This window comes from Scyliorhinus canicula, chromosome 7 (assembly GCF_902713615.1).
Source record: "Scyliorhinus canicula chromosome 7, sScyCan1.1, whole genome shotgun sequence".
Classification (NCBI taxonomy): Eukaryota; Metazoa; Chordata; class Chondrichthyes; order Carcharhiniformes; family Scyliorhinidae; genus Scyliorhinus; species Scyliorhinus canicula.
The window spans coordinates 185563566-185582696 of NC_052152.1; positions in this window are offsets into that span (position 1 = coordinate 185563566).

Here is a 19131-nt window from a genome sequence, read left to right on the forward strand (position 1 = left end):
TGATACCGCGGGGGTGTGGAGGAAGGCACCTGCTGTCAAGGTGACAATGGCCCTGAACCTTTATGCCTCTGGCTCATTCAGGGCTCGAGCGGGGATTTGTGTGGGATCTCACAAACGTGGCCTGCATCCTTACTGTGTTGGATGCCCTCTTGTGCCTGGGCATCAGGCTACATCACCTTCAACCTGGACCAGGTCCACTAGAATGCCCGGGCGAAGGAGGTTATTCATTTCCTTCTGGCATTCCGTGTAATCCTCCTGGTGTGGCTGACGACACTGACTGACGCTGCTCCTGCAACCCAGGTGCTGTTTAAGAGGGTGGGCTTCAGTCTGTGGCCCACCCAGGGAAAGAGGGTAGCCCTCCATTACTCAATGCAGTTGAGCAGTCGGTCCACTTCAGACCCCAGGGAAATCAGGAGGTTGATCTTCTCAAACCATCATTTTGGCTGGAATGAGACTGCGTGAATCATAGAATCCCTACAGTGCAGAAGGAGGCCATTCGGTCCATCAGATTTGCACCGGCCTTCCGAAAGACCACTCTATCCTCGTAACCCCACCCAACCTTTGGACACTTAGGGGGCAATTTAACATGGCCAATCTACCAAACCTCCAGATCTTTGGACTATGGGTGGAAACTGGAGTGCCTGGAGGAAACCCACGCACATACGGGGAGAATGTGCAAACTCCACATAGGCAGTCACCCGAGGTGGGAATCAAACCCAGGTTTCTGGCGCTGTGAGGCAGCAGCGCCTCCGTGCCGCCTTGTGGTGAGTGGAGTGACTATAAGCAGCTCCAGCTTGACAGCTTTGCCTCCGTCGCATCTGTTCTGGTGATGGCACTTTCCAAAATGGTGCTGCTGACATGTCTTCATTCATTTTCATCATGGTTCCCACCCACTGTGGTTGACAGGGCTCTCAACCGTGTCAGAACCATCTCCTGCACCTCTGCACTCACCCCTTACCCTCCCTCCCTCCCAGATCCAGGATAGGGCCCTCACTTTTCACCCCACCAGCTTCCGCATTCAAAGAATCGTCCTCTGCCAGTTCTGCCAACCACCAGCATGAATCCACCACCAAACACATCTTCTCCTCACGACCCCTGTCAGCGTTGCGCAGGGACCATTCCCTCCAGGATACCCTGGTCCACTCCTCCATCACCCCCAACACCTCACCCTCTTCCCATGGCACCTTGCTGTGCAATTGCAGAATGTGTAACACCTGCTCCTTTACCTCCTCACTGCTCAGCATCCAAGGGCCTAAATACACTTTTCATGTTAGGCAGCGCTTCACGTGCACCTCCTTCAATCTGGCTTATTACATTTGTTGCTCCCAATGCGGTCCAGTCTATATTAGAGAGGCTAAACGCAGACTGGGTGACTCCTTTGCAGACACCTTCCGTCTGTCCACAAGCAGGATCCAGACCTGTCACTGCCATTTCAACTCACCATCCTGCTGTCATGACAACATGTCTGTCCTTGGTCTGCTGCAATGTTCCAGTGACGCCCAGTGCAAACTGGAGGAGCAACACCTCCAATTTAACACATTACAGCCTTCCAGACTTAACATTGAGTTCAACAACTTCAGACTGTGAACTCTATCCTGCACCTTCACCCCATTTTCCATTTCTATCAATTTATTTCCATTCCTTTCATCGATCTGTTTTCCCCTCACCATTGTCCCCCTCCCCCACCCCACCCCACTTGTGCCATCTGTTCCAGGTTGTCCTTTGACACACTGCTCACCTTTGTTCTGCCATTAACACATTCTAATCTCTTTTTGTGCCACTATCAGCACCCTTCTTCATCATTATCACCTCCATTTACATTCCCTTTGTCTTTCTGTCCATGGCATCTTTGACAATTTCCCCCTATCTTTGGCCCTCTATTCAGCCCCACTGCTCTACGCTCCCCCCCCCATAAAATAAATCTGACCCTGTTTCTAGTTCTCTCCAGCTTTGAGAAAACGTCAACCAGACTCGAAATGTTTGTTCCCTTCTCTCTCCTCAGATGCTGTCAGATCTGCTGAGGTTGTCTCGTATTTTCTGTCTTTGTTTCGGATTAAAGCATCCACAGTCATTTGTTTTTATCCAGTTTGTCAGGCTCTTTAACGCAAATTCCAGCCCCAGCAAGTCCAATGCCAGTGGAGATGGAATTGCTGACATTTCACATTCGCAGAGTGCTGGTCTGTTTGAATTTCCTGAATTTGATTCTAACACTGTCCCCAATGGGAACGCAATTTGCATGCGATTCAGCTCTGGCGGGAACATTTAGGGAACGATTTTAAGGCCACATCACGCTTGAGCCTGAGTGCGACGTTACTGTTAGATTGTGGGGAGAGGCCAAAATCGAGAACTGCGCTCAGTCTTCGATCTAACCGACCCGCTCCCATTGGCGTAATTAGGGTTCCGCCATGGCTAGAAACCAAAAATTACCATTTAAAGCCAATTTCCATACAATTAACAGGAACAGCCTCCCATGATCCAACCGCCTCCCCAGCAAGTGGTTATGTGGGTGCCGAATAGTACATTTTTTTTTAAATCGTGAGGCTGGTGGAAGGGCTGCTGTGGGGATCTGAGGAGGTGAGTACCCATCTTCACTCCCAGGCAATGAGCCCAGGGGCACAGGGCCCAGTGCTCAGGGGCGGAGGTGGCCTCGTCCGTGTGGGGGGGGGGGGGGGGGGGGGATGCCATCGATGGGGGGCTTGCCCTGGGCTGGGTGGGGGGGGGGGTGTAGGTATCTCAGCGCATGTGGGTCCACCAGGGTGGTGGGGGGGGGGGGGGGGACACAACTTGGGTTGGACCAGCAGCATCGGATAGAGATCCTGCTGGATTATGGACATGTAGTCAATGAAAGGAACGGCTCAGTCTATATGACATTAACAACTCACGTGTGACAGGTCAGCAGGGTGGGATCCGGTGGATTTTCACCTCTGCGCCGTATGCAAACCTCTACATCGGTGATCAATCTGTCCTCGGCCATCCCCGTGAACTCCTGGGCCAGTTCCTCGTAGGAGGTGAGGACTCTGATGTCCAGTATCTGTTGTGGGCCAAATTCTCCTGCAGGGATACAGAGGGGGCATCATGAGCCGCATGCTTCATACTTCGTGGGTGGAGGGAGGGGGGAATGGGGGTTGAGAGTCGGCTTGGGCGGCTCTGCTGCGCATGGGTGGGCCTGGGCACAGTATGGAGCTGGACAGGGGCGCTGCCAGGTGCATTGGTTGTTGGTGGTGGGGGTAATGGGGTGGCAAGCGGCGGATGATGCCAGGGGGCCAGTGCCATCCCACCCGTGTGGCCTGGTAGAGGTTGTTGATCGTCTTACAACACTGGGTGCCGGTCCCCCTGGTGACGCTACCCGAGGTGACAGCCAGTGCCACATCCTCCCAGGCGACGCTGGCTGCCCTGTGGCTGACCCTCTGAGCCCATTGGGGAACAGGGCATCCCATCTGCACTCGACCACGTCCAACAATCTGGCCAGGTCGGCACCCCCGAATGGTGGAGTTAGTCTCTTCGGTGTCATGGCTGTGAGCTGTGTGGGATTTGTCTGGCAGGATCGGTTTAAGTGCTGCTTCCCCTTGTTGGTGGAGAGCTGTTGGGTGCAGTCCCGGCAAATCAGCAGGCGGGACATCATTTGCGGCGTGAAGCCCGTGGGGCCTCATTAAGTTGTCCAATTAACGTTTGATACCGGTGGCAGCCTCGGCAGGTCGAGCATCGGGATCCTCGCAACAGTTCCCACTCGCTACCACACAACAAAACGTTTCCATTAAATCATGACCTTAGTCTCCCAAATGGAGAATCCAACCCGAGAGATGTTTTCTTTGCTGTGTCCTGATCCATTTAAAACCCCTCTGCATTTCTATTGGATGTGAAGAGTAGCTTCACCATGTCCATTTATACAAAGGCAGACATTCTGAAATTACAGTAACAATAATAATAATAATCTTTATTAGTGTCACAAGTAGGCTTACATTAACACTGCAATGAAGTTATTGTGAAAGTGCCCGAGTCACCACACTCCGGCGCCTGTTCGGATACACTGACGGAGAATTTAGAATGCGAAATCAAATGCAATTTTCATAATTTACAAAATAGCAATGCTGGGCCTCAGGAGGGGCGTTTGTCCCCAGGTATCTGGCATTGCTATGGGTGGGAGAGGGACCTGGTGAAGTTAAAATGATCCAGAATCTGATGCATGTTTCATGATAAGAAAGGTCTCCTCAGCCGCCTGGAACACAATGCTGCAGGAGACCTCGCTTCCTTCGTCCCACAATTGGGAGTGTGGCTTTAGCCGTCTGGGTCCCCAACTCTGGAACTCCCTCCCTAAACCTTTTACACATCACCAGCTCTCTGCTGCGTGGGGACACTCCTTAAAACCTACCCACATGAGCAAGAAAATGTCTTCTCTGGTTCAAATGCTTTAATAATAATAATAATTATTATTATTATTATAATAATCTTTATTGTCACAAGTAGTCTTACATTAACTGCAATGTAGTTACTGTGAAAAGCCCCTAGTTGCTACATTCCAGCGCCTGTTCGGTACACAGAGGGAGAATTCAGAACGTCCAATATCCAACCTAACAGTACATCTTTCGGGACTTGTGGGAGGAAACCGGAGCACCCGGAGGAAACCCTGGCCCTGTGAAGCTATAGTGCTAACCACTATGCTACCGTGCTGCCCTTGTCTGATACTGCTCCTGTGAAAGACTTTGGGATGTTTTACCATGGTAAAGGTGCCATAGATATCAATTGTCTTTGAAACTACTGAGGACTGCTGGAGAAATTTTCAATGCCCCTCCAGGTCGATTCACCACAGAAAGTGGGGAATATGCTCTAATTATAAAAATGACGCCAAGGCCAGAAACCTGACCAGAGTCGAGAGTGCATCTTTGTGAGGGGCAGAAAATGCGGCCCCAGATTTACAGGTGGAATTTGTGGCTTTATGTTCAATAGAACGTTTAGTCAGGAAAAAAATGCATTTTTAAGGCCTTGACGAGCTTCAGAATTTTTCACATTAACTGTTACATTCTCTCCATTTGGGCAATGAGAAAAACTATTGACATAGAAAGAAAAAAATCTACATGGCAGGATCAATGTATGCCCAGCATATTTCATACTTATAGTGTAACAGAACAAAAGCAGAGGTTACAAGGAGAAAGAATTGACAATGTAAACGACTTCACGTCTCCATTAAAAACACATAATCCATAATTTTTACCGTTATGAACCTGAATGGTGGAATCATGAGACTAATGTATTAATGGGATAGGATAATGAGACCTGATTTGCCTATGCAAATTGGGTTAATTGCAAAATTGCCTTGCTGCCTGTTACTCAAAACCTACAATTGCTATATTTAGAATGCACCGAAGGCGTGGGTAATGTTCAGGGAATGATGTACTGCAATATATTAGATTTCAGTCTTATATAAGATGGTGATAATTAAATATATAATTTATGCACTATGTCAAGGTATGCTTTAATTCCTGTTGTTCACTGACATAATTCTTTTTGTCCCTTTTTCTGTATGAGAAATTATAGCAACATCGAAAATAGGAGCAGGAGGAGGCCATTTGGCCCTTCAAGCCTGCTCTGCCATTCATTATGATCATGGCTGATCATCCAACTCGGTAACTTGTTCCCCTGCTTTCCCCCCAGATCCTTTGATCCCTTTAACCATTCTTGAAAGCATGCAATGTTTTGGCCTCAACTGCTTTCCGTGGCAGTGAATTCCACAGACTCACCACTCTCTGGGTGAAGAGATTTCTCCTCTTCTCTGTCCTAAATGGCCTACCCCGCATCCTCGGGCTGTGACCTCTGGTTCTGGACTCCCCCACCATCGGGAACATACTTCCTGCAACTACCGCGTTTAGTCTTGTTAGAATTTTTATAGGTTTCTAGGAGATCCTCCCTCACTCTTCTAAACTCCAGGGAATATAATCCTACCTGACTCAATCGCACCAGTCCCCACCGTTCCAGTATTTAGTCTGGTAAACATTTGCTGCACTCCTTCTATAGCAAAAGGTTGCTTTCTCAGACAAAGAAACCAAAACTGCACACAATATTCCAGCTGTGGTCTCACCAAGACCCTGTATAATTGTGGCAAGACATCCTTGCGGTTGATTTAGGAATTCCCAGACCCGGATGATTAAGCTTGCTAGCCTATTTTTGGCTAAGCCATTAGAGGAGGGAAAACTATCTTCCTGCAAGTCACAGAATCAACTCTCACTAGAGGGCGATTACTGATCTAATTTCTTATACAGTTAACCAGATTTCAATTACCTCCTAATGGGAAATTTTCGAATAAGTCACTCATACCTAAACCGCCTACCTCTTTTGGTCGTGGATCCTTTGTCATTTAAGACTTCCGAAATGAGTGTCTAGGATCTAAAACTTATTTAAAGTAAAACTACACAGTTTATTTTTTTGTGGTAATTTTATTTATAAAACATTTGGCCCATCGTGTCTGCACCAGCCCTTGGAAAGAGCACCCTACTTTTTTTTTCCAATCAAGGGACAATTTAGCGTGGCCAATCCACCTACTTGCACATCTTTGGGTTGTGGGGGCGAAACCCACGCAAACACAGGGAGAATGTGCAAACTCCACATGGACAGTGACCCAGAGCTGGATCGAACCTGGGACCTCAGTGCCGTGAGGCAACAGGGCTAACCCACTGCGCCACCGTGCTGCCCTCAGAGTATCCTGCTTAAGCCCATGCCTCCACCCTATCCCCGTAACCCCACGTAACCTTTTTTGGACACTAAGGGCAATTTAGCATGGTCAATCCATCTAACCTGCACATCTTTGGACTGTGAGAGAAAACCGGAGCACCTGGAGGAAACCCACGCAGACACGGGGAGAACGTGCAGATTCCACACAGACAGTGACCCAAGCCGGGAATCGAACCTGGGACCCTGGAGCAATTAAGCAACTGTGCTAACCACTGTGCTGATCCTGTGAATCTGTCTCCTGTTTTATACATATTTACTCCTATTCCGTGAATGGCCGTTTTGTGTCTTATCTTCATTACTAAGTGATTTCTTTGAGTTAAACAGCTACGTTTGTGGTTTATTGATAATCTGTAACCAATGGTTTTGATATTAGTTCTGTCAGTCAGACTTCTTAAATATATAGTCGGACAGAAAGCCATTATGCGAATAGCTCTATATTTTGTTTATTTCTTGTATGTCAAGATTTTAAATATATAGTTGGTCAGGTAGTTTCTATTACAAGTGTCACTATCGTATGTCAAAAGTCATACAGTTGGACAGGAATTTGTTTCATTAGTTCTGTTCGTTATCTCTGATATAGCTTCCTTCGTTTCGGCTTCTAACTACAACTGCAGTAATTAAAAGGGATTTATGTTCTTTCAAACCAAGAATCTTTAACGCAGGCACTTTGTTTGTCAAAGGTGACTTAATTGATCTAATGGTGAGCTAATTTTCTTTCATGTGCCTAATGGCTTCTAAAAAGACATGTCTGCTCTAGTGATTTTACTTTAGTTGGATTAAAGCAAATTTTATATTAGTTTCTGGTCCTTACAACTTTATTCTAATTTCAATTCTGTGGTTAGTGTGATATCCATCACACCACTGCTCCTGCACTTGAATTCTCTTGCTGTGAAGGCCAACATACCATTTGCCTTATTTACCATCGGCTGTAACTGCATGCTTTTAGCAACTGGTGTACAAGGACATCCAGGTCTCATTGCACATTCCACTCTCTCAATTTAAAGTAACTCAGATAACAATCCGCCTTCTTTTGCTACCAAATTGGATAACCTAACATTTGCCCACATTATACTGCATCTGCCATGCATTTACCCACTCACTCAATTTGTCAAAATCACACTGAAGATCTCTGTAGCCTCCTCACAGCTCAACCTCCCACAAAGCTTTGTGGGAGGTTGAGCTGTGAGGAGGCTACAGAGATCTTCAGTGTGATTGTGCCATCTGCAGATTTGGAGATATTACATTTAGTTCTCTCATCTAAATCTTTAATATATATTGTGAATAGCTGGGGTCCCAGCACCGATCCCTGCGGTACCCTACTAGTCACTGCCTGCCATTTGGAAAAAGACCTATTTATTACTGATCTTTGTTTCCTGTCTGCCAACCAGTTTTCTATCCATCTCAATACATTACCCCCAATCCGACCCTCTTTAATTTTACACACTAATCTCTTATATGGGACTTTGTCAAAAGACTTCTGAAAGTCCTAATAAACCACATCCACTAGCACCCCCTTGTCAACTCTACTAGGTACAAGGTGGCACAGTGGTGCAGTGGTTAGCACTGCTGCCTCAAAGCACCGAGGTCCCAGTTTCATCCCGGCCCTGGATTACTGTCCGTGTGGAGTTTGCACATTCTCCCCGTGTTTGCGTGGGTCTCACCTCACAACTCAAAGATGTGCCCGGTAGGTGAATTGGTCACGCTAAATTGACCCTTATTTGGGAAAAAAAAAATTTGGGTCCTGTCATTTTTTTTGTAAACTCTACTGGGTGCATCCTTCCAGAATTCCAGTACATTTGTCAAGCATGATTTCCCTATTGTAAATCCATGCTGACTAGATCTGATCCTGTAACTGTTTTCAAAGTGCCCTGCCATTAACATAATGCAACATAGGTGACTTCCGGTGACGGCAATGAGGAGCTAAGCCGCACATTCGGCAGCTCCCGCTGAGAACGGACTTTGGGGCTCTTTTCATGGCCCCCAAGGAGCTGTGGCGGAAAATCCCGACATGGGAAGAGGTCAGGAGTCGACCCCAATGGTCCTATAGTCCGGACCAGGAGTGGGGTAAGGAGAAAACCGGAGAAAGCACCCCTGAAAAAGCGGGGGAAGGAAGACAAAATGGCGGCCGGCAGAGATCCGGAGGACTGGAGGCAGTGGGCTCAGGAGCAGCAGGCGACTCTGCTGCGCTGCTTCCAGGAGCTTAAGTTGGAGCTGCTGGAGTCGCTGAAGTAAAGTAACCAACAGGAAGCTGATGGAGACCCAGACAGCCCAGGGGGCTGCGATCCGGGAGCTGCAGCAGCAGGCCTCCGAAAGGGAGGATGAGGTCGTGGCCGTGGCGGGGATGGTGGAGATGCACGAGGCGTTCCACAAAAGATGACAGGAGCGGTTCGAGGAGCTGGACAACCGGTCGAGGAGGAAGAATTTGCGGATCCTGGGCCTCACGGAGGGGCTGGAGGGGTCGGACCTAGCGGCCTATGTGGTGACTATGTTAAACTCGCTGATGGGGGCTAGGTCCCTCCAGGGGCCCCTGGAGTTAGAGGGAGCCCACAGAATTCTGGCTAGGAGGCCCAAGCCGAACGAGCCGCCGCGGGCGGTGTTGGTGCGGTTCCATCGGTTCGTGGATCGTGAGTGTGTGCTCCGGTGGGCCAAGAAGGAGCGGAGCAGCAAGTGGGAGAACACGGAGGTGCGGATCTTCCAGGACTGGAGTGCGGAGGTGGCGAGGCAGAGGCCCGGGTTTAACCGGACGAAGGCGGTGCTCCATAGACGGAGTGTGAAGTTCGGCATGTTGCAGCCGGTGCGTCTGTGGGTCACTTATAAGGATCGGCACCATTATTTTGAGTCCCCGGAGGAGGCATAGGCCTTTGTGCAGGCCGAGACATTGGACTCAAACTGAGGGTCTAAGAGGGGGGAATGCTGTATAATACTGCATTTGTATTTTCCTGGTTTAATGTAAGGTGTGTGTTGGCCTTAGGGTGGGTGGGGTGATGTCGATTTGTCTTTTTTGTATGGGTCTTTCTGCAGGGGTCGGGTGGATGGGTTCGGGCAGAGGGGTAAACAGGGAGTTTGGGGAGCTGGTGGGGGGGGGGGGGGACTGACAATGGGAGTAGTCCTGGAGGAGGCGGGGCCGGGCAGGGCGAAAGCGTGGGCTTTCTGCGGGTTTCCCGCGCTGGGAGATGGTGGGGGCGGGGTCGGGGCGGAGAAGCACGGGTCGTTGCTGGCTGTTTTCTTTTCCCGCGCAAGAGCCGGAGGGGGGGGGGAGGGAGGACCCGCTGACGGGCACGATGGAGGAGGGGTAGTCCCACATGGGGAGGAGTCGGAGGTAGGGCGGGAGTCGCCGGGGTCAGCAGAAGTTAGCTGGCTCATGGGAGTGCTATGGAGGGAGCGGCGCGGCTAGGAGGGGTCCTAGCCGGGGGGTGGGGGGGGGGGGGGTGGTATCCGGGTTGCTGCTGAAACGGTCAGGAAGGAGCTGGAGGACGCAGGGGATGCTGGAGGGGGGGAGTCGCCGCCGTGGGAAACTGGCAGAGCGGGGGACGCTGGCCGGGGGTGGGCAAGGGATGGGGTATGGCTAATCGGCAGGGGAGGGGGGCAGGGAGCCCTCTGATCCGGCTGATAACCTGGAATGTGAGGGGGCTGAATGGGCCGGTCAAACGGGCCTGGGTATTTGCGCACCTGAAGGGGCTGAAGGCGGATGTGGCCATGGTGTTGGTGAATGTTTATACCCCAAATTTGGACGATGCGGGGTTTATGCGGCGTATGTTGGGCCGCATTCTGGACCTGGAGGTGGGGGGCCTGATCATGGGGGGGGGGGACTTCAACACAGTACTGGATCCCCCATTGGATCGATCCAAGTCCCGGACGGGTAGGAGGCCGGCGGCAGCTAAGGTGCTGAGTGGATTTATGGACCAGATTGGGGGGGGGGGGGGGGGGGGGGGGGGGGATCCCTGGAGGTTTGCAAGGCATAGGGCCAGGGAATACTCGTTTTTCTCCCACGTAAATGAGGCCTACTCGAGGATTGATTTTTTTTGCCCTGAGTAGGGGGTTGGTTTCGAGGGTGGAGGATGCGGAATACTCCGCCATTGCCATTTCAGATCATGCCCCGCACTGGGTGGACCTCGGGCTGGGGGAAGAGATGGACCAACGTCCACTCTGGCGCTTGGAGGTGGGGCTGCTGGCAGATGAGGAGGTGGCCAAGAGGGTTCGGGGGTGTATCGAGAGGTACCTTGAGGCCAATGACAACGGGGAGGTCCGAGTGGGGACGGTCTGGGAGGCATTGAAGGCGGTGATGAGGGGGGAATTAATCTCCATCCGAACCCAGAGGGAGAGGGGGGAGCAGAGGGAGAGACTGATAGGGGAGATGGTGCGGGTGGATAGGAGATATACGGAGGCTCTAGAGGACGGATTGCTGGGGGAGAGGCGTAGCCTTCAGGCCAGATTCGACCTATTGACTACCAGAAAGGCGGAAGCTCAGTGGAGGAAAGCACAGGGGTCGGTGTATGAATACGGGGAGAAGGCGAGCAGGATGCTGGCACACCAGCTCCGAAAGCGGAACGCGGCCAGGGAGATTGGGGGAGTGACGGATAAGGCTGGGAAGGTGGTGCGGAGGGGAGTCGATGTTAATGGGGTCTTCAGAGACTTCTATGGGGAGCTGTACCGGTCGGAGCCCCCGGTGGAGGGGGGTGGAATGGGGCGCTTCTTGGACAAGCTGCAATTCCCGAGGGTGGAGGAGGAGCAGGTGGAAGGACTGGGGGCGCCGATCGAACTGGAGGAGGTGGTCAAAGGGATAGGGAGCATGCAGTCGGGGAAGGCGCCGGGGCCGGACGGGTTTCCGGCGGAATTTTATAAAAGGTATTTGGACCTGTTGGGCCCCCTGTTGGTCCGGACCTTTAACGAGGCAAGGGAGGGGGGGGGGGGGGGGCTTTGCCCCCAACTATGTCACGGACGCTGATTTCCTTGATCCTGAAGCGGGACAAGGACCCTCTGCAGTGCGGGTCATATAGGCCGATTTCGCTTCTGAACACCGACGCTAAGCTGCTGGCAAAGATCCTGGCCACTAGAATAGAGGATTGTGTGCCCGGGGTCTTTCATGAGGACCAGACGGGGTTTGTGAAGGGAAGGCAGTTGAATACGAACGTGCGAAGGCTCCTCAATGTCATTATGATGCCGGCCATGGAAGGGGAGGCGGAGATAGTGGTGGCATTGGATGCGGAGAAGGCCTTTGATAGGGTTGAGTGGGAGTATTTGTGGGAGGTGTTGGAGAGGTTTGGGTTTGGGGAGGGATTTATCCGGTGGTTGAGGCTGCTCTACAAGGCCCCGATGGCAAGTGTAGCCACGAATAGGAGGAGGTTGGAGTACTTTCGGCTGCATCGGGGGACGAGACAGGGGTGCCCCCTGTCCTCCTTGCTCTTCGCGTTGGCGATTGAGCCCCTGGCCATGGCATTGAGGGAGTCAGGGAACTGGAGGGGCCTGGTGCGGGGTGGGGAGGAGCATCGAGTGTCGCTGTATGCAGACGACCTGTTGCTGTATGTGGCGGACCCGGTGGGGGGGATGCCGGAGGTGATGAGGATTATTAGTGAATTCGGGGGTTTCTCGGGGTATAAGTTGAACCTGGGCAAGAGTGAGTTGTTTGTGGTACATCCGGGGGATCAAGAGGAGGGGATTGGTAGGCTCCCATTGAAACAGGCAGGGAAGAGCTTCAGGTACCTAGGGGTCCAGGTGGCTGGGAGCTGGGGGGGCCCTGCACAAGCTCAACCTCACAAGGTTGGTGGAGCAGATGGAGGAGGAGTTTAAGAGGTGGGATATGTTACCGCTGTCACTGGCGGGGAGGGTGCAGTCCGTTAAGATGACGGTGCTCCCGAGATTTTTGTTCCTGTTCCAGTGCCTCCCCATCCTTATCCCGAAGGCCTTTTTTAGGAGGGTCAACAGGAGTATCACGGGATTTGTGTGGGCGCATGGGACTCCGAGGGTGAGAAGAGTGTTCCTGGAATGGGGCAGGGATAGGGGGGAGCTGGCATTGCCCAACTCTGTGGGTACTATTGGGCTGCCAACGCAGCGATGGTGCATAAGTGGGTAATGAACGAGGAAGGGGCAGCATGGAAGAGGATGGAGGTGGCGTCATGTGTGGGCACGAGCCTGGAGGCACTGGTAACGGCGCCGTTGCCGCTCCCTCCAACGAGGTATACCACGAGCCCGGTGGTGGCGGCTACCCTCAAAATTTGGGGGCAATGGAGACGGCACAGGGAGAAGTGGGGGGCTCGATGGAGGCCCCGATACGGGGGAACCATCGGTTTGTCCCAGGGAGAATTGATGGCGGATTTCTGGGCTGGCACAGGGCAGGGGTTAGGAGGTTGAGGGACCTGTTTGTGGAGGGGAGGTTCGCGAGCTTGGGGGAGTTAGAGGGGAAGTTTGGGCTCCCCCCGGGAACATGTTTAGGTACATGCAGGTGAGGGTGTTTGCCAGGCAGCAGGTGGAGGGGTTCCCCTTGCTGTCCCCACGAGGGGTGCGGGATCGGTTGCTCTCGGGGGTGTGCGTTGGAGGAGGGAGGATTTCGGACATATACCGGGTAATGCAGGAGGTAGACGAGGCCTCGGTGGAGGAACTGAAGGGTAAATGGGAAGAGGAGCTGGGTGAGGAGATTGAGGAGGGGACGTGGGCGGATGCCCTCGAGAGAGTGAATTCCTCCTCTTCCTGTGCGAGGCTTAGCCTCATACAGTTCAAGGTGCTGCATAGGGCCCACATGACTGGGACGAGGATGAGTAGGTTTTTTGGGGGCGAGGACAGGTGTGCTAGGTGCTCGGGGAGCCCAGCGAACCACGTCCATATGTTTTGGGCATGCCCACCGCTGGGGGAGTTTTAGAAGGAGGTAGCAAGGACGGTGTCAAGGGTGGTGGGATCCAGGGTCAAGCCAGGCTGGGGACTCGCAGTTTTTGGGGTTGCAGTGGAGCCGGGAGTGCAGGAGGCGAAAGAGGCTGGTGTTCTGGCCTTTGCGTCCCTAGTAGCCCGGCGGAGGATCTTGCTCCAATGGAAGGATGAGAGGCCCCCAAGCGTGGAGGCCTGGATCAATGATATGGCGGGGGTCATTAAATTGGAGAGGGCAAAATTTGCCCTGAGGGGATCAGTACAAGGGTTCTTTAGGCGGTGGCAGCCTTTCCTGGACTTGCTGGCGGAACGGTAGGGAAATAGACCGGCAGCAGCAGCAATCCGGGGGTGGGGGGGTAGGACCAGGGGGAGGGAGAACTGTGTACATGGGTCTGTGGGATGTGGCGGGTGCTATCTCTTCCCCTTTTGTTGTTGGGTTTTCTTTTGTTTTTTTGTTTTTTTTTTGTTTGTAGTTGCTTTTGAAGTTGGGTGGGAATTGTTCTTGGGGTGTTACCGTGGTTGCTTTGTTAATAGAGTTGAGTTGTTTATATTTTGTAAAAATTTCAATAAAAATTATTTAAAAAAAACATAATGCAACATAAATTGCTCAGACTCAGTATCATTAATTAGTGACGTGTGTTCATTACTGGAGACCATCTCGATTTTTCTATTTTGGTTGTTAGTCAAGAATTTCCACATTTGTTTTCATATTTGGAATATTTCATATTTATTGCATTATCAATTCTTATTTGGACTTCTAGAAATGTCCATGTAAATATACAAACAAGGGTAGCACTGTTACGCAATGATTAGCACTGCTGCCTCATAGCGCCAAGGACCCGGGTTCAATCCTGGCCCCGGGTCACTGCCCATGTGGAGTTTGCACATTCTCTCCGTGTCTGCGTGGGTCTCACCCCCACAACCCAAAGATGTGCAGGGTAGGTGGACTGACCACGCTAAATTGCGCCTTAATTGTGAAAGGAAAATTGGGTACTCTAAATTTATTCAAAAAAAGTAAATACACAAACATTTCATAGAATCTCTACAGGGCAGAAGAAGGCCATTCGGCCCATCGAGTCTGCATCAACCCTCTGAAAGAGCACTCTACCCAGGTCCATTTCCCACTCCACTCATCCGCGTAACTTAACCTGCACATCTCTAAACATTAGAGAATGTGCAAACTCCACACAGTCACTCAAGGCTGGTAGCGAACCCGAGACCCTGGCGCTGTGAGTCAGCAGTGCTAACCACTATGCGACTGTTCTCCATGTTCTGACTGCAACTATCATATTGTTTGTGAAGCAGCCCGAAGGTATCAATTCCTGGGGTGTCATATTATTGCTATACAAAAGAGTGAAAGAATCTGTCTCCCATTTTTACTGGCTTTCTAACAACAGTAGAGGACCTGAGTGGGACAGCCCAATGACAATAATCCAATCAAATTTATCATGTTAGATCTTCAGCTAATTCTGGGTCAATTCAACAATCATGGAGAAGTGGGGAAACAAGAAACCCACTTTCTTCAAATCTTTCTTCATTTCCTTTTCTTTAGCCTTTTCACTTAATGAAGAGATCGGAGGCGACAAAAGCTTGTATCTACCTAAGATCTTATCACAGTAACTTTATGTGGCAGCTTCAAGAGTCAGTCCACAAGTAATTATCCAATAGCCTTTATGAGTCTGTTCATCCTATTGAGTTGTAAAAATATAATCTGGTCTCCTGATTTTTGCATACAATTGCATCATTTGGCAATTCTCATTTAAACAGTTGCTCATCAATTGTTTGGATCCATTTCCTTTTCAATTGCAGTATCTTCTATCAAGGTCATAAAACACAATGGACATTGTTTGGATAGAATTTGCTACATTCTGGAGTTTGACTAATCAGGATCATCCCTTTGAAACTGTAGCTTTCAGGATTTTCTGTTTGCAGAGAACACCTGCATCTATTGACACATGACTGGACATACATATCCTAACTTGGAAGAGATTGTATAGGTAATTTTTTTTAAAAAACAGCAAATGCTGTAAAACCTGAAATAAGAACAGAAAATACAACACCTGCGAGGGGAAAATGTATCGAGATTTCAGGTTAAAAAAATACCTTAACAGGAATTTTGTCCGGAATTTGGCAAGTTGGATCCCGTCACTGGAATGATATGTGGGAGCCCGAGAGCCTGCACAAGTGAATGCTAGGACCACGGAAGAGGTTTGAAGAGCGGAGACCAATTAAGAGGCAATCGCCGGGATTGCCATCCAATGAAGGATGGCGGCCTGCTTCTCCAAAGCAACCATACTAATTGGAGTTTTAGTAGCTCTGCAGCCTCGTCAAGAGAAGTGACCCCTGGTGAGGTACAGGGGAAGGAGAGGAGGCCTCCATGTTGAAGAGCCTTCAAAAGGCTGGAAGGATTAAAAAAAATATGCTGGGGTCAGGCAAGCAGGCCCTGGCGATCAGAAGGGTGAACCTTTGAGCAGGGCGCCATTGCCATTGCAAGCAGGGCACTGCCTTTGTGGGCTATTGAACATGCAGAAAGGAAGCTATCCCCCCCCCCCCCCCCCCCCCCCAACCCCTCGCCCTGGGCAGCCACTTGGAGCCTGCCTCAATGAAGCTGGAAGACTCTTTCACATATTCCGTATCAGGTGGGCTAGTAACATCCCTGCCTTTATTTCCGATCAAACATCTTCCGAAATGTTCCTCTGCCTTCTCTCATTACAGATCGGTGTATTTTCAGTATTGTCTTTTTATTCCAAAAGAGTGTCAGTGTCGTCTTTACAGAAAACATTTTATTACTGTATGTACACCAATATATCCTAACATGTGAATCATTAGCATAATGGGAAGTAAATAATCAATACTGATAGAATTTGAAACCCTGGAGAAATATTAACATAATATTTACATTTTATTAAAGGACACCAGGAAACAGTCCTATTCGTTTCAAACCTCAGTAATGCAGAATCAGATTTGTGTGTATTTAATTAAAACTAGTTTGATTGGGGCTGTACGGTGGCGGGGTGGTTGGCACTCCTGCCTCACAGCGCCGGGAGCCCGGGTTCGATCCCAGCCCCCTCCCCGGTCAGTGTGTGTGTGGAGTTCGGGCATTCTCCCCATGTCTGCGTGGATCCCGTCCCACGGCCCGAGGATGTGCAGGGTGGGTCGATTGGCCACGCTGAATTGCCCCTTAATTGGAGGGAGAGAATTGGGTACTCTAAATTAATTTTTTAAAAACATGGCGCAGTGGTTAGAACTGGGACTGCGGCGCTGAGGACCCGGGTTCGATCCCGGCTCTGGGTCACTGTCTGTGTGGTGTTTGCACATTCATAGAACAGTACAGCACAGAACAGGCCCTTCGGCCCTCAATGTTGTGCCGAGCCATGATCACCCTACTCAAACCCACGTATCCACCATATACCCGTAACCCAACAACCCCCCCCCCCCCCTAACCTTACTTTTATTAGGACACTACGGGCAATTTAGCATGGCCAATCCACCTAACCCGCACATCTTTGGACTGTGGGAGGAAACCAGAGCACCCGGAGGAAACCCACGCACACAGGGGGAGGACGTGCAGACTCCACACAGACAGTGACCCAGCCGGGAATCGAACCTGGGACCCTGGAGCTGTGAAGCATTTATGCTAACCACCATGCTACCCTGCTGCCCCGTGTCTGCGCGGGTTTCACCCCCACAATCCAAAGATGTGTAGCTTAGGTGGATTGGCCACACTACATTGACACTTAATTGGAAAAATAATAATTGGGTACTCGAAATTCCTAAAAAAAACTAGTTTGATTGCATGCCATGTGTTGCGTTACTGAAGGTAAAAACAACTTGCTATTTCCAAATTCAATGATTGAACAAAGCATTGCTGAAACACTTGGAAGCAGTGAAATGCTCATTTCTGCAATGATGTGAAAATAATCCCCTTCTCTCAGTCAGCATCTTCAGAGACGAAAATACAATTTTAATCAATAATCGAGTGATGTTAATAATTTCCAGTTTTCTCCCTATTGCCAGTAGGTGCTGACTCAGGCTACATATGAATTACCCCTATTGTCTGCTCTCCTGTACTTTGTCCAAATTACCATTCTTCATACTTGAGAGCCTAGACAGTGAGGATTCAGCAGTTATTTGGTCAGGAAGGGGTGGTATCAGAACCATGTGTATTTTCCAGCAGCATTGGTACAAGGAGGCATGCACACCATAGCTACATTGTTCCCTTTTACTGGTGGCACACCAGTTAGTGCTACAACAGCTGAGTTGCTTCCTTTTGTTTTCTTTTTTTTAAATTTAGAGTACCCAATTCATTTTTTTCCAATTAAGGGGCAATTTAGCGTGTCCAATCCACTACCCTGCACATCTTTGTGTTGTGGGGGCGAAACCCGCACAAACACGGGGAGAATGTGCAAACTCGACTCAGTGACCCAGAGCCGGGATCGAACCTGGGACCTCGGCGCCGTGAGGCAGCAGTGCTAACCACTGCGCCACCGTTGCTTCCTTAAGGGAATGTGGGCGAAGGTTGGTGCTTGGCATGATACGACAAGCTGCAATCTGATACCCCTCTGGCATTTTCAGCTCAATGGCAGCATGGTAATGATGTTCAGCTCGCAAAATGGCTTCCCATAAGCAGGTTCAGGTGACTGGTACGTTGAACTTCAATGGTCAGTCGCTGATTGTTAAACTTGGTCCCATTATCTTTTATAATTCATTCATGGAATGTGGGCATGCTGGCTGTGCCAACATTTATTGCCCATTCCTAATTGCTCTCTTTCAGAGGGCATTTAAGAGTCAATTGCATTGTTGAAGAATTAGAGTCACATGTAGGCCAGACCAGGTAAAGATGGCAGATTTCCTTCCTTAAAAAGGACATTAGTGAACCACCACATGGGTTTTTATGACATTGGCAATGGTTCATAGTTAGCAAACATTTACTTCCAGGTTTTTATTGGATTTAAATTTCACCAAATGTCGTGGCAGATTTCAAACTCATGTCCCAGAGCATTATCCTGGGTCTCTGGAATACTAGTCCAACGACAATACCACTATGCCACCACCTCCAAATAAATGCATTTCAAAATAAAAATGCAAAATACTTCAGGATTTCTTACTCATCAAATATATATGCTCTATTGTAACTGCCTGTTTGATCCAATTTATAGAAATAGTGGTGAAGTCTATTGTAGTTTGCACATTCTCCCCATGTGCAGGGTAGGTGGATTGGCTGTGCTAAATTGCCCCTTAATTGGAAAGAAAAAATAATTGGGTACTCTAAATTGATATTAAAAAAAAGTCTATTTTAGTCAGTCCTCAGCTAAATAAGTCTGCCGCCCACTGCAAAGAGGAAAATGAACATTGTCAAATGGCGTAAACTACAGTAAAAGTGAACACTATTTACACACCATGAATAGCGAAGAAAAAGTCTAAAACTTATTTTTCTCTCAACTCCTCTTGATTATTCTCGCTGAGCCCTGATACTCTTTTGTCGAAAGGGGTACTTACTCTTCACGTGTGAGCTAAACAACAGTGCTTGTTTGCAGGCACTTTGACTTGTGT